This window comes from Eubalaena glacialis, chromosome 16 (genome assembly GCF_028564815.1).
Source record: "Eubalaena glacialis isolate mEubGla1 chromosome 16, mEubGla1.1.hap2.+ XY, whole genome shotgun sequence".
In the NCBI taxonomy this organism is placed as follows: Eukaryota; Metazoa; Chordata; class Mammalia; order Artiodactyla; family Balaenidae; genus Eubalaena; species Eubalaena glacialis.
Window position 1 is genome coordinate 80,826,798 of NC_083731.1, and position 17,815 is coordinate 80,844,612.

The 17,815-nt window shown below is 39.7% G+C and overlaps 1 protein-coding gene across 3 annotated transcripts in view; it reads left to right on the forward strand.

The window, feature by feature from the left end:
- The window catches only part of STARD13 (StAR related lipid transfer domain containing 13), a 401,131-nt gene that overhangs the window by 285,400 nt on the left and 97,916 nt on the right, over positions 1 to 17,815 (forward strand). The window lies entirely within an intron of this gene.

Here is a 17,815-nt window from a genome sequence, read left to right on the forward strand (position 1 = left end):
ATGAATTTGACTACTCTAGGTACCTCATAGGAGTGGAAACATACAATATTTGTCCTTTTGTGACAGGCTTATTTCACTTAGCATATGTTCAAGCATATGTTGCAGCACGTGTCAGAATATCCTTCCATTTTAAGGCCGAATAATATTCCATTGTATGAATATACCACACTGTGTTTATCCACTCATCCATTGATGGGCACTTGGGTTGATTCCAGTGCTGCTCCAAGCTTTGCCATTAAGTAGACACTCAGTAAATGTTGATATCCTTTGTCTTTCTTTTTGGAAATAATCACTTCCTTGATTTACCTGCCTTGCTAGTCTGAGAGCTTCCTGATGGAAAGAACCGTGCCTTATCTATCTTTGGCCCCAGCATAGTTTCTGGGCTGGTAATTTTTCAGTAAACCTGCATTTAAAAAAAATTAATGTTAAACATAATTTTGAAAAATTTTTATTGAGGTATAGTTGATTTACAATATTGTGTTAGTTTCAGGTGTACAGCAAAGTGTTTCAGTTATACATATATACATATATATTCTTTTTCAAATTCTTTTCCATTATAGATTATCACAATATATTGAATATAGTTCCTTGTGCTATACAGTAAATCCTTATTATTTGTATATTTTATACATAGTAATGTGTATCTGTTAATCCCAAACTGCTAATTTATCCCTCCCCTCCCCTTCCCCTTTGGTAACTGTAAGATTGTCTTCTATGTCTGTGAGTCTGTTTCTGTTTTGTAAATGAGTTCCTTTGTATTATTTTTTTAGATTCCACATATAAGTGATATCATATAATATTTGTCTTTGTCTGACTTACTTCACTTAGTATGATAATCTCTAGGTCCATCCATGTTGCTGCAAATGGCAATATTTCATTCTTTTTAATGGCTGAGTAATATTCCATCATATATATATACCACATCTTCTTTATATATTCACCCGTTAATGGACCCTTAGGTTGCTTCCATGTCTTGGCTATTGTAAATAGTGCTGCTGTGAACATTGGGGTGCAGGTATCTTTTCGAATTAGAGTTTTCTCCAGATACATGCCCAGGAGTGGGATTGCTGGATCATATGGTAGCTCTATTTTTAAATTTTTGAGGAACCTCCATACTGTTTTCCATAGTGGATGCACCAATTTAAATTCCCACCAATAGCATAGGAGGGTTCCCTTTTCTCCACACCCTCTCCAGCATTTATTATTTGTAGACTTTTTGATGATGGCCATTCTGACTGGTGTGAGGTGATACCTCATTATAGTTTTGATTTGCATTTCTCTAATAATTAGCAATGTTGAGTATCTTTTCATGTGCCTGTTGGCCATCTTTATGTCTTCTTTGGAGAAATGTCTATTTAGGTCTTCTGCCCATTTTTTAATTGGGTTGTTTGTTTTTTTGGTATTGAGTTATGTGAACAGTTTGTATATGTGAACTGTTTGTTGGTCACATCGTTTGCAAATATTTTCTCCCAGTCTGTAGGTTGTCTTTTAATTTTATCATTTCCTTTGCTATGCAAAAGCTTATAAGTTTGTGAAAATATTTTTTTTTAAACTCTTCCTCTTCTTTTTTTTTTAATAAATTTATTTATTTATTTATTTATTTTTGGCTGCATTGGGTCTTCGTTGCTGCTCGCGGGCTTTCTCTAGTTGCGGTGAGCAGGTTCTACTCTTTGTTGTGGTGCGCGGGCTTCTCCTTGCAGTGGCTTCTCTTGTTGTGGAGCACAGGCTCTAGGCATGCAGGCTTCAGTAGTTGCAGCGTGCGGGCTCAGTAGTTGTGGCTCACAGGCTCTAGAGCGCAGGCTCAGTAGTTGTGGTGCACCAGCTTAGTTACTCCGTGGCATGTGGGATCTTCCCGGACCAGGGATCCAACCCGTGTCCCCTGCATTGGCAGGCGGATTCTTAACCACTGCGCCACCAGGGAAGTCCTGTGAAAATATTTTTAATGAAAGTGTTTCTTATTTGGGGCTCAGCAGCATTCTTTCCAGCTGGGCTGCACTGCCCACTCTCGCTTGCTTTCTCTCTCTCTGAGATTTCCCCTTGAATCTTCCTGTTTTGGAAGAGCCATCTGATGACGGCAGTCACGCAGCACAGCAATGAGTGGAGAAGCCCTGAAGGACAGGTTTCGCCGTGACTTGGTTGGCTCTGTGGCCTACCACCCCTCTCCAATGTCACTGTACGCTCTCAGCAGCCACACTGGCTTCTCATTCAGAACATAAGTGGTTCTTGGTCAAGTGGCACATTTGGCAGGAGCAGGCTGGATGGAGAGGGTTTTTGAAGGCACCGTGGAGACGGGCGGTAGGAGGCTCTGAAGTCCTGAGGGTGGGAAAGTTTCCAGCTGGCCCTCCCCTCCCCGAATGCTTTGTCAGTACTCAGTTTGCACATGTCACCAAAAACAATGAACTGGGGAGATGGGAGGTGTCTTTTCAAATCTCGTGTCCCGTGGGCTATGATGGACGGAATACAGTCAAATATTACCAACCATGTTCTTCATCCCAAGAAGCTATCCAGTTCATCTCTGGTTTTGGAATGGCCTGCATTCAAATACTTTAGGGAAATGATACTCTGCATTCCTTTGAAGACACCTAGAAAGTGAGATTTCTCTACTTCCTGTGGTCTTCCATTCCCACAGTTTTTCAATCATGTCTAACCCATGAAGTAACCACATCTCCAAAGTGATGAAACTAACCTCAAATATGAGGACAGTTATCATGTCCAAGCATCATGGCTCCAAACTCTGACTTTTCCATGGTCAACAGAACAGAGTGTCACTAGGTTTGGTATATATTAAAAAAAAAAAATCATAATATGCTACAAAGTGAATGGTCAGATGTTACCTAGAGGTCACTGTGTGGAGGGTTTGCTGAGGATTGAAATAGAAGATGAACCTTTACTGGTTTTGTTTTGTAGAAGTTATGCTATTAGCCTTGTGGGGTAAAGATGGGCTAGGAAAAATGAAGGCCATGCCTCAAGCTTGGGCACTTTAGCACACATATGTCTGCTGATGAAGCATGCGGTCTTTTATGGAAGAGTCCTTAAGTGAAAGCAAGATTTCACCAATCAGAGACTAGCAGGCTCAGCTCTAGGTGCCCATTTTCCCCCCCAATACTAATTCTATTCCTGAATTCTCTGATGCAGTCACTTCTGAGTTGGGTGAAGCATTTTCTTGTTCTCTAAATAGAGCAATGTTTTGTGTGCCTTAGGAGAAAAACTACAGTTAGAATCTAATGCTTCCAAAGGATTTGAACAAGGTTTAGTTTCCCTGTATACCAGCCTCTTTCCTGATTATTGTACACATTTTTCATATGAGATCAATAGCACCTGAATCTCTTGACAGTAAAGGCCACCTTAAAACTCAAAATATGTGTGGTATTTTAAAGAGCATCCTAGTTGTTTTAAAAACACAAACAATGTACAGCACTGCGAATGTTTGGTCTTGGCTACCATTACAAGAGAAGGGAGGGTGTGTGTGTGTGTGTGTGTGTGTGTGTGTGTGCGTAAGGTGATGGAAAAGAAAGTCTGGGATTCATTAAAAGCTAGGGTTTTTAATAAGTTCTGAAGTCATTGAAGGTTGTAGCTGGCTGAGGTAGTTATCACTCAGTGCTGATGTTCCTGCGTTAGGATTATTGGGAGCATTATAGTAGAGTAACTAATCTTTTGTGGCCAGTACTGCTTGACTGTGTTGATAAGTATGATTAACAACTTTAGAAGCCAAACATATAGGCAAATGCCTTATAGCTGCCAGGAATGCTCATGGCCACCCATGCATCACAGCAAAACGAGAAACAAGTTCAGGATCCTAGCATGCCTGAGCCTTTTAGATAAGTATGCCTCCAAGTTTGGTTTTGAAGTTGGTTTCAATCAAATCATGTAGAGCTCTTGTTAGAAAGCAGTCAGATATGAGCAAAAAAGTGAGGAATGTGCTTTTGGTTTGCAAGGTTGTAAAAAGATGCTGCTCATGATAATTTCAGAATCTACTTTAGGTCTGTTTTTGTTCTGAAAATTCAAAGTGAACTTTAAAAGAGATCCGAGACTTTTATTTTTTTTAGAAATTTCATTGCATTAAAATGCACATGCATCAAAAATTGCATAATCCAATTTTTGATGGTAACCCTGAATACAAGTCAAAACTCTAGGCTACATACAAATTGAGCGAGGCAATGATAGGTGACATAATCTTCAAAACAGTGGAAGAAATCCAGTTTAGAAAGTGATCAGCCTGACCTGTCATGTGACCAGGGGCTTTGTTCCTCCGAACTGCAGCTTCATTGTTGCTGCCATTAGCATCATAATTAAAGCAGGCCTCTGTGTTTCACCCAGTGATTCTGGATTTTTCCGCCCAGAATTAAAGATAACACCATCTAAAATGTAAACCAGTATAATAAGGTCAAGGGTTAGTAAACAGTAGCAGTGAAAGGAAAAGACAAGCATAGGATTAGGGTAGACAATCCTGAAGTATACTGGTACCAGTTTCCAAGAGGCAAATCCATTCTTGCAGAATTGTCATGTACACTATGCGTGAAGTTGGCATCGCCCCAGCAGGTAGTGTATACTTTCTGCCCTCCTGTTGACTTTCTCTGGTCTCAGCTGCTGAATGCCAGAACTTTGTATACCTTTCCTACCACAAGAGTGCCAAAGTAGGTTCCATTTCTTGGCAACAGAAACCACAAGCCAGCTCTCCAGAGCCTCAGATTTGTAGGAAAGATGTTGCTATGATAAAGATTCCTTTTTTTTTTTTTCATAGCTTATATCCTTCTGAGCCTGCTTTTGTGAACAAAGTTATTCTTGCACCACATGATTTTGTTTTCTCCATTTTCAATACAACTTTTCAATGCACAGTCGACTTTTTGCTGACAATATTTTTCCCCCTATTACTCCCTCTTTTTTTCTAGGTAATGTAAACCAAAAGTTTATAACTTTTGGAATTTTACAAATATTGAAGTAGAAATCCTACATGTACAGTGGAACATCACATAGATAAGGCAGTGCTGACATTTTTAAACTGTACCTGATGTGGAATTAAGTTCTTATCATTTGAATTCCATGTACAGTTGTCATTGCTCCTTCGGTTCATTCAGAGCCCAGCTGCGGCAGATGTGCAGTTAGACTTTTATTATGTAATCTTTTCAGATAAAGAAAGTTAAAAAAAAAAAAATCAGAGTCAGTAATCCAAGTAGCCAAGCCAATTACCTTGATTTGCTTCAAAATGAGAATATATCAGAGATGCGGGTAGATTGCTTCCACCTGAAAACATAACAGCTTCACAAAACTTTGCATGTTAAACAAGACTTGCTAACAACAAAGAAAAAATTCGTAATTTTATAATGAAAAGTAACTTTTCCCCAGAAAAAGAAAAGGGATTAACGGTAGTAAAAATTATATGATCTATCTATCTATCTATATATATTTTTTTTTTTTTTTTTTTTTTTTTTTACCTGTTTAGGAATATTAAATGCTAGAAAAGGGATTTGGGGAGAGTTTGTTTTTAGAGCACAATATAAACTCGGGTTTGTTTGGTTTTCAACATTACCTAGAATGTTTGCTACTGAAATTGTGTTGGAGACACACACAGTATCCTGAGAACCTGAAAACCACAAGTTGCAACTTGAAAATGGGCTCCATGACCCCAGAGACTGTGGGAAGTCACAGAGCCCTCGCTGTGCACGCCTGCTCCTGCCTGTGCCTGTCTGCAGGACCCCTGCAAACTAGCACGCGTGGCTGCTTGCTTATGCTCCGAGGGCACGTGCACCCAAGCCACTCAATATCCAGATCTGAAAGTTCGACATCTCCATTGCCATAAGTAAGAGAAACTCAACAGTAGAAGGTGGTATTTATTTTCCGCTTAAAATGCAGTAGAAAAAAGGCAGGCATACTCCAGATACCTGTGTGCATGTTAGAAGGACAGTCTGTCACCTGCGGCAAGTAAAGGAATTGAATTCCACTCAATTAATTTTTTAACTTATGAGTTTGTGTTTTCACTCATTCATCCATCTATTCTTCCATACTGCCCAGGATGTAAAACTATTGGAGAGGAACAGAAGGGACATATCTGTCAAGTGACCCACCCAGAAAAGCACAGGCGTGTTTCTGACTCCATTCTGGAGCAGTGCTACTTCTTTGGTCTGGCCTCCCTGGTACCAGACTTTTGACTAAATAGTCACTGGGGTTCCATTGGATTAAGCCTAGTAGCTTTCTTATTGGTTCATCTGAAGATCTCCAAGACTGTTCAGTGAACAAAATAAGTCTTTGGATAATACATATATGATTCTATTTATGTAAGAATAATTATCTCATGGGTGTGCAATATGGGTGTATGTACATATATGTAGAAACATATGTGTGTATATTACACACATATAAAATATGTGTATGTATATATTATATATACATAAAAAGTTATACATATATATTACATATATATAAAGTTTGGAAAATAGACACTAAACTGTTAATAGTGATTACCTCCAGGGAGGGAAGTAGAATTAGGAGTTGGGGATATAAAAGGGACTTTTGTTTGAATTTTTTAAATGAGCAATATTTGGTGTAATTAAAATATTTTAAAGAAAAAATATTTAAAGTTTATTTTTATTAGTTATTAAAATGTATTAGATAGTCTTTGATTTTACTTTGTGAGGATAACAAAAATTTACTAAAAGTGAATGAACCTATACTGCAGGATGAGACCTATATTTTCATATTTATAATGATATTCATAGCATAAAGCAAATAATGTGTAGTACATTTCTGATGTGTTTTTTCTAGTTTCTTTTTGCCAAGAAATTGGTGAATTACTTAGAATTCAAGATCTAAACCAGATATGACCAAAAGAAACATTTTTGTCCTGGGCTTTTTGGTCGAGCAAACTTTGAACTTTTGCTGACCTGTGGGTTCCATGCCCCATGCTGTCTTTATTAGTGAACAAAAATGGTCAGATTGGTCCTGCACAACTCTTAGGTTCTTTTTTGCCCGATAATGGTAGCCAAAGAAGAACTTTTGAGGCAAAAGAGGGTCAACTACTCTCCCCCAAACCTCACAACCAAGTCATATTGATAACCCAATGTAGGACCAAATTCTGTCAGGTATATAGACATTTATTAACAAGCAAACACCCCTCCCCCAACATAAATCGATTCATGTAACCTGTGTGCAAGCTTCAAGGAGTCCCAGCTCTTCGCTTTCCATTTAGATGCTCAACCACAGCCTTACATAAAAGATTCAAAAGAGGCTTGAGGCAAACACCCAGATTCCAAAAACAGATTGTCTCACCCTTAGAGCCTGCATCAGGCAAGCAGAATCTTCTAGAAGTCATGGCTGTGGAAGTGAACTAAAATTATCAAATTGGTCGTGCACAACTCTTAGGTTCTTTTTGTTAAATAAGGGTGGCCAAAGAAGCAAGTTTTGAGTTAAAAGAGGATCAACTACTACTCTCACTGAAACCTTATAACCAAATCATACTGATTACATGTGTAGGACTATTTAGGGATTTAGACTAGGGCATTATCACCAGAGGTGCAGGTAAAGGTCTTACTGGATTTTTACACTGAAATACTTTGAGCCAGTCTGTACTTTTGAACACCTTAAGTCCACCAAGCATGCTAGGCAGTGTAACAATTTTTACCAATTAAAACCCATTTTTGACACTCAGAATGGTAGCTGGAGATTGTTGATGGAGAGATGGTACCAGCACGGTTTGTAACAGCCAATTCTGAAGTTCAGGCTCCCTGTTTAGAAAGCCAGCTAGATTGTCTCAGACTTTGAATGCTTCATCAGACGCTGGCAGCACCGGGGTTATAGCTTTACCTAAATAACACACATGTAACATCAACTATATATACTCAAGTGCTTTAAAGTAAATTACAGATGAGTACTGCAATTAGCTCTTCTTACAGAGGATTCCGTTTCTTGAACTGCAATTAATCAGATTCAACTCTTTAAGTGTAGCTGTATTCACCTATATTTTTAAATTCTCAACTATGGAATAATAGATAACACCTATTGAATGTTTATGCCATGCTCTGTTCCCAGCATTTTACATATATTAACCCACTTAATCTTCACAACACCCCTAAGAGTTGTACTATTGTTATCCATTTAACAAGGAGGAATCTCAAGTAACTTGTCCATGCTCACACAGCTTGTACCTGGCAGAGTCAAGATTAGAACCCAGGCATCTGGGACATGAAGTTCATTTTTTCACTGCATGGAAGAGAGAAAATACTCTAGACCATGAAGCCATACTGCCCTCACCAGCTGCGAGATCCTACTTTTAATTTGCTTTGCACAAATTCTCCACACGAGGCAAATTATCTGTATGTTAAGTTAGAAAGGCTCTTCCCGTGATGTGCTGCATTCCTCTTTAGCGTCCCCATTTTCTCAGTATGTTTTCCTCTCTACAGAGCTGATGAGAAATGTTTAATCGTCAGGCCTGGCTCTGTGCAAAAAAGAAAACAAAATCCCCAAGGAGCCATATCCATTCCCTTTTGGATCAATGCAGTGCCCTTTCAAACAACACACAGCTGCCATAGACCTCCAGGGTCTGCTGTTGAAGTTTCACACCCCTTCTGTGAGGCTGGACTTTCCTTCTTGTATGTGATCATTAAAGATGTCTATGGTTGAAAAGAAGGGAATTGATGATTGAAGTATCAGTCCCTAGCTTAAGGATTACAAGACTGAGGACCAGCAGATCAGTCCTAATTATTATTGCTGTGCTTCATGTATGAACTTGCACTGTACTTACACCTGGGCATGGATATTGCTTGTGATGCTTAGCTGACTTCTTATGCCCAGGGTTTGATTAAAATGGGAAGCTTCAGATGTCATGCCATTTGCTTTGCCATCTGGTATAATCCTTAAAAACATTCTTGTCCAAAACATGGATGGTGTTCCTTTTCAATTACTGATTTGCCCAGGCACATGGGTATTGGGCTTTTGACTGTAAACATGGGCAGGGGTGGATTAGGCAGGTTTCTGGCATCTTCGAGTTGATGGTTGTGAGCAAAGCTGACACATACATATGGGTAGGTTATACAGTGCACAGCCCTAGGTTGACCTGGTTCTGGGGAAGACAGGTGCCAGTTTGAAAGTAAAATCCAAATCCTGAGGTCCCCACCCAGTACTCATTCCATTCCCCAATATTTTCCTTCTTTTGCCATAAATTCACTCCTTGCCTACAACTTCTCTCTCTTCTACACATATTCCTTAACCACTGACAATCTGGTGCCTGTCACCAGCCTACATCAGCTTACATCAGCTTTCCTGTAACTGCATATATATTTTAAATGCCTGCATATAGAAATTCATTATATGAATGTACCTTAATTTATTTGTAAGTTCCCTATTGGTGGGCACTAGGTAGTTTGCAATCTTTGGTGATTACAAACAATGCTGAAATTAAAACTTGTATTTGTTTGTACATCTGTCTGTAAATATCTCCAGGAAAAATTGCTTAAAGTAGGATTTGCTTTGACTCATTTCCTTTGACTCTCTTAGCTATGCAGCTGCCTCTAGCACCCTTCCTTTTTTTACCCTCATCCTCCAAGTTCGAGTATTTATGACCTCTGGCTTAAATTATTACAATAGCCTCCTAAGTGGTCTGTCTGCCTACTCTCTCCTTTATAATCCATCCTAAATATGGTTTCTAGATCTCACTGCTCAGATTATGTTACACTTATGCTCAAAAACTTCCAAAGGCTCATGAGTGCTGATTGAACTTAGTATTAACTCCCCACACCCCCTCCTAGCATTCAAGACCATATACCACAGTATGGTTCCTCCTTGTTGTTGGAGTCTCACACCCCATGATTCTCCCACATGTTCCCTATGCTTCAGCAGAACCAGGTGGTTCACTGTTTCTGGAGCTTGCCTTGCTCCTGTCTCTGTGCCTTCGAGCTCATTCTTTACTGTAGGAGTGTCCTTCTCTTTTAAGTGTCCTCCCTCATCTCTGCCCATGCAAATCCTTCCCAAACTTTAATGCTACCACCCTAGTCATGTTTTCTGGATTCTCCCACCCCCATTCCCTGAACTAGATGTGACCTTTCGGCCTTGAGCCCCCAGCTGCACTCTTCCTCTCCCCCGCTGTTCTCATATCCTGTTTTGGATTGTAATCCTTCGTGCCATGGTAAACCTGCTGCTGGAAGCATGTATCTGAGGTGCCTAGTAGAATGCCTTGCACATTGTAGGTGTAAAAGAGTATTCATCAGATTAGATCTTCGCAGTTAGCAAATTCTCTTACCCCAAATTGGTATCATTCTTCAGTTTGTGGGAAAGAGATCATACACCCAAAGGCATTATACATTTGCAGTGTATTCAGTCGAGAACTCAGAAACGCACTGGCAGTGAGGAAGCAGGCAGTGTAGGAGCAGCAGCACATCTCATCCGCCTTTCCTTACCGTTGGTGGTGTCCACAGCTGCCCTTGACACAGCCCACGTGGAACAGGGTTCCTCTGGATTTGGAAAGCTTCCTTCTTGCCAGCCACAGCAAACAAGGACTTGCATCCCCTATTAGGAAGAATTCACCCTAACAATCCCTGTACTTTCATTAAAGGGATGTTTACCAACATCCTGGTTCTTGACTCATGCTCATTGCCAGCAAATGACATTCTCATGGGAGGAAGTGAGGAAGGGGAGATGGTTAGGGGTGAGTGTAGAAAGCTGGACCAGATCAGGGATCCACAAACGAAGCTCCTCTCTTTCCAGTAACCCAGAAAGCCTCTTTCCCCACAAAGCCCAACCTCACATTTGACAGAACTGGAAGGACACGCAGGTAGTCTCAGCCTTGAAGAATCTGATTTTCCAACTTCACCCTTGGGCTTCTCATAATCATCTACAGTTCCTCCTTTACAGTGAGTGGCTCTGTCTAGTTCGGTTTCTCATTTATTCAACAGACACCAATTGTGTATGTCCCTGCTCTTAATGCACTCACAGACAAATGACAGATGGCGGTTCCAGGATTCTTTTGTGAAAATGTGGAAGGAGAACTAAGGTTTCAGACTTACTACTCAACTCCACTCTGACCTATGCTCACCATGTATGCCCTCACGATAGAGTTCAGATGTTCAAAATCTGTTACTGTTATCCTCAGCATGCACTTTATACCCTGCACGTTATTCCCAGAATTTTTTATCTTTAGCTTTCCTTATCACAGGCAGTGGTATTTTGTTTGGTACCATCCTTTGCCAGATTAAATATTTATACTTATTTAATATTCTCTCTGTTGTTGAAAAGAACAATACAGAAGTTGAATAATAACAACAAAGTATTTTATCATCTTAATTTAATTTTGAAATCACCTGTCAGGTCTCCAGAGCTTTACTCTGTGCTTTTCGTGTTCAAGGACACTGTTCAAGAAACAAAACTGAGACTTGAATCCAGTCTTCTGACTCTGGATCCTAGTGCAGTCTTCAAATCCTTAGCCTGATTTTAGTAGCACTCACATAGCTATTTGCAATATATGTGCAGCCTTTCTACCTGATAAGGTTTGACTACTGTTGACTGTGTAGAATATGTAAACCTAAAAATGCACCCTGTGTTCTAATGATTTACAAAGCAGACTGGTGTTACACAGTCAGCTCTACTTGGTAGAGCAGTCTTCTCTCATCTAGAACCTGAAATGCATCCCATACCTTCTCTTGATTCACCAAGTTCATCGGTTGTATAAATACCAGCCAGTCCTGTCGCTTAGGGGGTGTAATGTCATCTGAATGTGAATAATGACCTCTGTTTTAGGATAGAAAGGTACAAGTACACCAATTTTATAATGTCCTATTTTGGTGCTTTTTCTTTTTCCATTTTCTCCTTGGAATCAGTTTTCATAATTTTAACATGTTAAAAATTATTCCGTCATGGGTGCATGCTTGCTTGTGTGTGTGTGTGTGTGTGTGTGTGTGTGTGTGTTTCAGTCATGGGCATCTTCTTTTGAGTCGCATTACACAGAAAAACCTAAGCCTGGTTAAAATGCTCCCTCCTGTCCTGTGAAGTTTCAGGCCACGTTACCATGGAATTTGTTATATAACCTACACACTTGGCACTGGCATGGGGGGACCTTAGGCAAGGATCGCCCCCCCGCCTTGGTTTGTGACAGACTGGCAGCTTTTTCCTCTAGTATGTGCCATAGCTACAGAGCCAGATTTAAAGGAGAGGATTTATAGGAAATCCAGCTGTGAGTTTTCGTTTTTTTCTCTTAGAGCTGGAGGCGGGACCAAGACCAACCTCAAACCAGGCACACCATTGATCAGACTAGAATGATGTGGAACAGTCTCACAGACAACAGCTAAGCACAGGGGAAATATTAGCTGGCAGAGATAACGAACAGGAAACACTCAGTGACAGATGCGCCATCTGTCAGTTTCGGAGAAGCGATTTTCAAGAAAGCAGAAAATGAAATGAAGAAGAGAGTGGTTTTGTTTCAAAGGTGCAGCACAGCCTAAGGACGTTTTAAACAAAGTGAGATTGTATTCCATAGAAGAGGTTCTGGCGCTGGGTAAGACAACAGTTACTTCCTATTTGTACTGAGAGTTTTGTTATTGATACATAAAGTTTTCTTTGTGGTGTACTTGATATTTAGAAGGACAATCTTTTTACAAGAACTTGATTTAAAATTTAAAGCAGTGCCTCTCATTTTCATTTTTCACTTTAAAAACATTTGAAAGTTACAGTAAGATACTTATTTACTCTTATTTAACCTCAGAGAATTGCTTTTATCTCAGTTAGACTATAGATATTGATATCAGACTTTTTCTTATTTTTTTGAACTGTGGGCAATATTACCTGTATTTTTCCTCAAAGGCAATTTAGTGAGAAAGTACCCATCTCTCAGATTTAAGACGCTGGCAGAAAATGCTGTCTATTGGATATTTAATTCCCTGAGATCGGTTACATAAATAGCCATGAATATGACCTAAACTTCTACATGCCTTTCCTAATAATGTTATTGTGTTGACATAGTTTTTAAAGGAGGCTGCTTCTGGATCTTCTTTATAAGCTGCCATATAAAACAATTCTGCTGTGTATGTTTAATACATTTCCAAACGTATTAGTTTTAAAACAAAGTTGGACTTGTGCTATTTGTTGTTGTATTTTACATCTAAGAGGTCTGCATTTGATGTCACATGCCATATGTTTTATTAGTCTGGGATTTGTCTAATTCTGAAGAGATCTAAAGCAGTGATTTGGAATGATAAGCTTATATGAGCAATAGCAAAAAGTTTTGAGGTGGATCACAGGAGCCCCTGTATTAGAAAAAGGCAGTTCTCTTACAATTCACACAGGCAAAAAGGGACTTATTTTGCATCTGCGTTAGCAAGCTCTCTAGTCCAAACCAGAAGTGGAAGCACTGGCTGTAAACTTGCAAAACCACTCAGTGTTATGGCCCAATATGGATGTCAGAACTTTGTAGCATGTGTGGGAAAATGGCTGCAGTCCAACGTCTGGAATCATTTATCTTCTGGGAGAGTCTAGAAGACAACTGTTTTATGCATTTTACAGAAATCCTTGCTGATTGATTTCATTTACATAGAGCAAGCGCAGTGACTGATGGTGGAGCAACTACAAGTGGGGGAGAAGTATTGATCTGTTTCTGCTTTTCTTGACATCCGGGTCTCATTAGTGTTCCTGGCACCTTTGAATGAGATTGTGCCATTACGAGCAACCATATTGTTTCTACAGGGCCCTTTCCACGCATTTCATAATAAACGCCACATTGATGTCTTTTCTTATTGGGGGAGTCAGAAACTGAAAGTTGAACATTTTGTCTTACTGTATTTTCAGAAGTCTAACCTGTTTCCTATAATCTAGATTTGAAGCATGAGAGGAAGAAAATATCAGTAGGCAGAGTTCTCCGTAGGCTCACTGCAACTTATGCAGTCATTTAGAAATGTGTGCGAGATGGTCTCTCTGAAATTCTGGAACATACTCTTCCTGATGTGTAGACTTGTATCTGTGTGTGAGGGTATCAGATATGCCAGCCAGTATATTCTGCGAGAGCTAAACTCACATGTGCTGACATATGCTGACGTGTGACAGAGTAGCATCCAGACCTGTTTTTCTAATGTGGGAAAGAATATTTGCCAATTTCTGACAATACCCATGTCAGACCTGATGAAGACGTTTTGAATTTATTGCAAGGACCAAGGTAACAGTCAGAAGCCTTGGATTTCAGCCACTACCCTATGCTGCCTACCGTGGCAACCTTGAGGAAGAGAGCTAACCTTTTAATAAATCAGTTTCACTGCTTAAAAATACAGTGAATAAGTCTAGCCATCTCTTTGACTCCCAGAGACATTTCAAGTGTCAGCAAGATATTTATAATGTGTCTTGCACTGTTAGTTTTTAGTATATATGTCATTTTTGAAGTTGCCTCTATTTCCTTGGACTGAAAAAGCTGAAAAATTCTGGGTCACTGAAAACAAGATCCTATAATCTTACACAGTAGTACTTTTGTTTGCAGCAGCCTACTCTTGAAGGTACTTGTACTAATCTCTTTTCTCTATGTGGAATTATCCTTTGATTTTCTCATCACAATTCCTGGCATTGGGAAATACCAGGAATTCCCTCAAATAGGTTGAAGTTGTAGAAGTTGGGCTAAAATTGGTGCAATACTGCTTTGATCTAGTATGTTTAAATATATATAATTTTTTAAATTCCTGATGTAAGGAAATGGATGATAGTGCAAATTAAGTTACCTAATATTTTCCAACATTTTATGTATACATATATACCATATTTAAATAAATGCATGCTTATCTTCATATAAGGTATAGAGATATGTATATAGAGAGAGAAAGAGAGAGGAGAGAATCTTTCCAAAATATTCTAATAAAAACAACAGTATATAAAATATTAAAAGTAAAAGATAGGAGCCATTAGTGTGTTTTCATTTTAAACCATTTTCATTTGAAGTGATAAACATGATAGCAGGTTAATATAGTGCAAACAGCATCAGAAGTCAGAAGTCAGACCTGCCAGTCTCAGCGGCCAATACACCACACTCCAAACAAAACCATCCCCCTGGGCACCATTCACTGAGTTGTTGAAGCACAGCTGCCCACACTCAACTGTGTGACCTTGGGCAAGTCACTTAACCTCACTGACTCGTAGTTCTTCTGCTGCAATATGAGAATAACAATGTATAAGAAAAAAAAAAGAATGTTTACCTTATCACATAAAGTTGTTGTGGAGGTCAAATGGCATAATATGTGTGAAAACGCTTTGCAAACTTTAAAGTCACTTGTTCGCTTCCTGGAATATTCCTTTCCTCTCTTCCTTAACAAATCCTGCTCATCATTCAGAGGCTTCTCTTGACCCTCTTCTGATCTCCTCCCTCTTTCGAACCCCTAGAGCCCTTCATGGAGAGAACTAACCAGTGTACCATCATGTACCTCTTCCCCCTCCCACCGATTTGACCCTGACGCTTCCACACCTCCATGCTCCGCTCATTCCATTCCCGGGCTCCACTAAATACTTTCTCTACTACTTTTTATCGTTCTCTTCATCCTCCAAAGCTGCTTTAAACATTACCAGCCTTTGAAGCCTTCCCTAATATTCTTCCTCCATAGAGTCAGGAGCTTCTTCATTCATGGTTCCCAGAGTATAAACTTCTGATGGAGTTCTTATCTTCTACTTCATTCTTTATTTACATATCTCTCTCCCTTTGTAGGCTCCTCAAAGACAGGGAAAACTCCATGTTTCTTTGATTCCCTGGTGGTTACCATAGTTTCTCATAAGTGGTTGGTGTTCAAGTAATGTCTGTTGAATGAATGAACAACATTATACAGAATATACAACTGTATACAGAATACAGTCTTTCTGTATCTTTCTGAAAATATTATCTAGTTGGTGGTATATTATAATCACACACCTTTTGGGACAGAGTCTGGGTACCCATGTGTGTGTCTGGAATAATTTGACCGTTATAGTGTAGTAGCACATAGACTGTTTTAGGCTGGAAAAGCTATGTATGCCATCACCAGTAGACAAATTGTTAATCTGCTGGTCCTATCTGAGCCCTACTAATTACACTTAGCTAGCTAAAAATTAAAACTGTCAATCAACTGTCTCTGTGTGGAGAGAGCCTTGATTTATCTGTGGCTAGATATGTTTTAAAAAGAAAATGTAGCCATCTTTTTGAAAAAGCAGTTTGGCTGCATTTACCAAGACCCTCTCATCCAGTAAATCCGCTTCTAGGAAATTATCCTAAGGAAGTGGTTTAAAAAAAAAAAAAAAGTAGATAAAGCTTTCTGAATAAAGATAGTTAACATGATATTATTCATAAATAATATGAAAAATGGCAAATAAGACACTGGCATTGTTTTAATAATCATAATAAAGTTTTTAATAGTCAGGGGGTTGCCTGATCAATTATATATAACTGTATTGACCTCAGTGCTGCCTTTTTTAGATTCTTTGCAAAGAACCAGGGTATACTTGAAGCAGTCAAATTTCAACTTCTTACCAGGCTTCCAATTTTACCATTCTTCCTTTTTTTAATTTAGAAAATGTTGAAAATAAGGTAACCTTTGTGGCCAAAGTTTTAAAACTCTCTAAGGAGACAATAATCTTAGCATTCGGAGAGGCCTAAAAAGCCTGTCTTATCCATTTTTATTAAAAAAATAGACTGTGACTAAGAGAGATGGAAATTCTAATGGTTTAACTTTTTTCTTCAACTGAGGTTAAAAACAGTTAAAAAGGGAAAACTTGAGTCTACGTGTTAAATGACTCTGAGGAAAGCTATGTAAATTGTGGAAGCTTTTTATAATCCCTCATTTAATCTCCTTTTACATGGAATAACTGGCAGAAGTAAAGCCATTTTATCATAATAGTTTCTGCAAGTTATATCAGGATAAACCACAGGAATACTGGAAATAATCTCCTATCAAATCAGGGTCGTGTAGTCAGTTGAACACTGAGCTGAATTAGAAGCACCACTCTCTGTTTTACAGCCTCACCAATAAATTGGTCAGGGGGCCTCACTGCTGAGGTCTACTGTCCATCGCTTGCCTCTTTGTTCAAGAGGAAGGGTTTTCTTTTTCATTTCTTGGGATAATCCTTGAAATGCATCCCCACTGATAATGCCACTCCCTGGTAAAGAAGCCACAGCAAAGGACTGCTGTGGGTGGAACACTTCCTTAGTGGGCCTGGCCATCTTGTCTTAAAAGGGCAGAGGAGCATGTGACTTCTTTAAAGACATTTCTAAATGGTCCTATTGGGCATACTGCCCAATAAGTAAGGCAAGTCCTTGCTTCAGAGAGCTCACTGTGTAAATGGTGAAGGAATGCCAACTTCAAAAATGAATACAAGCACAGTAATAAGTAGGCAAATAAATCCCCACACAGGCTGCAACCAAGCCCAGGAGTAATGTCAGAGCGTCAGGTTGGGGGTGGAGGGAGCCGAGGAAAGTGAAGTCCTGGGGGGTTTACCTTACAGGAAATCTAGATCTTCATAATCAGGAAAGCTCCTTGAAGTGGCCTCCTTCCTAGTCAAGCTGTGAAAGAGTGAGGAGAAGCACCTTCCCGGGGCTGGCATGGTAGTTTATGCCTTGGGAGTGGCTTCTACACACAGGGGTGAAGGTGGTGGGTTTTGTAGCCTGAGCTGAGCCGAGCTGGTTGTCTGAGCTAGAGGTGAATGAGCAAGCCAGCTGCTCGAATCCCCAGCCCAGAGAGCTCTGACAGGACGCCAAGGAAGGGCCTGAGTGCAGCCAGCAAGCCAGAGGGGAGGGAGTTCAAGGCGGGAGTACCCTTCCCCTTCAGCCTCTGCAGAGGGGCCTCCAGGAGACCCGTTACTAGTTCTCTACTCCCCACAAGAGAACAATGATTTAGAACAATCT